Source organism: Carlito syrichta, unplaced genomic scaffold (genome assembly GCF_000164805.1).
Source record: "Carlito syrichta isolate Samal-C Ts95f unplaced genomic scaffold, Tarsius_syrichta-2.0.1 Scaffold274368, whole genome shotgun sequence".
In the NCBI taxonomy this organism is placed as follows: domain Eukaryota; kingdom Metazoa; phylum Chordata; class Mammalia; order Primates; family Tarsiidae; genus Carlito; species Carlito syrichta.
Window position 1 is genome coordinate 678 of NW_007218464.1, and position 1,370 is coordinate 2,047.

The 1,370-nt window shown below is 43.9% G+C and overlaps 1 pseudogene; it reads left to right on the forward strand.

Moving 5' to 3' along the window:
* Positions 1-500: 500 nt before the first annotated feature.
* On the forward strand, positions 501-1,026 carry LOC103254301 (annotated as a pseudogene).
* The last annotated feature ends 344 nt before the right edge of the window (positions 1,027-1,370 follow it).

Below are 1,370 nucleotides of genomic sequence, written 5' to 3' on the forward strand. Positions count from 1 at the left end.
TCATCAAATTTGGGACTTTTCAGACATTATTTCTTAAAATATTCTCCCTATCCCTCTTTTCTCTTCTCTCTTTCTGGGATTCCCATTATGTGAATGTTCACACACAAGTGCCCAACAGGTCTCTAAGTGTCTGTTTATTTTTCTTCCTTCCTTTTTCTGTTTCTCAGACTGAATAATCTCAGTTCATCTATCTTCAAGTTCAGTGATTCTTCCACTTCCTCAAATTCGTTTACACTTTCAGTACATTTTTGTTGTTGTTTTGGTTATTGTACTTTTGAACTAATTTATGTTTAGTTCTTTTTTAAAGGCAATTTCTATTTGGTAGAAATTGTTCTCATACTTTTCTTTAGTTTTATAAACACCTTTCCTTTAATTTTTGGAACATATTTAAAACAGCTGGAGAGGTGGTGGTGGGAGCAGCAGTGTTGGACCAGTTCCGGGAAGTAGCCTGGGGAAACGGGGTAGAGGACGTCAGGGGATGGGTGGGGACCGCCAGCTCTGAGCAGATCATGAAGACAGGGGTCCTTTTGCTTCAGGGTTTCATCCAAGATGGAGCGGGGTGAATGGGGGAGATACACTCGAGCAAACCCTGGAGCCGGCACCCCAAGATGCATCCACCAAGAAGCTGACCGAGTGTCTCACGTGCATTGGGAACAAACTGGACAGTAACATGGAGCTGCAGAGGATGATTGCTGACATAGACACCTACTCTCCCTGCGAGGTCTTTTTCCGAGTAGCAGCTGACATGTTTTCTGATGGCAACTTCAAATGGGGTTGGGTTGTCGTCCTTTTCTACTTTGCCAGAAAACTGGTGCTCAAGGCCATAAGCACCGAAGTGCGCGAGCTGATCAGAACGATCACAGGCTGGACGCTGGACTTCCGCCGAGAGTGGCTGTTGGGCTGGATCCAAGACCAGGGTGGTTCGGGCTACCTCCTCTCCTATTTTGGGACTCCGACGAGGCAGACAGTGACACCATCTTCCGGAGTGCTCACGCCTCACTCACCATCTGGAAGAACATAGGCTGAGGCCCCGACTGCCACGGATTGTTTCTCCTGCGTAAATTATGGCATTTTTCTGGGAGGAGCGGGGATGGGGAGACAAGGTCATTTTTCTTACTTTTGTAATTATTGGAGGGTAAGGAAGGGTGGTTTCTGGAGGGGCAATAAACCTCCTTCAGGCCACAAAAAAAAGAATACAATAAAATATCTATTTAGAGTCTTTGTCTATTTTTCCCAACATTTGGGGTTCCTCAGGGACAGTTTCTAACAATTTCTTTTTTCCTGTATATGGGTTGTATTTTCTTGTTTCTTTGCATGTCTCATAATTTTTGCTGAAAATTGGACATTTTAAATAATAAATACAATGTAAA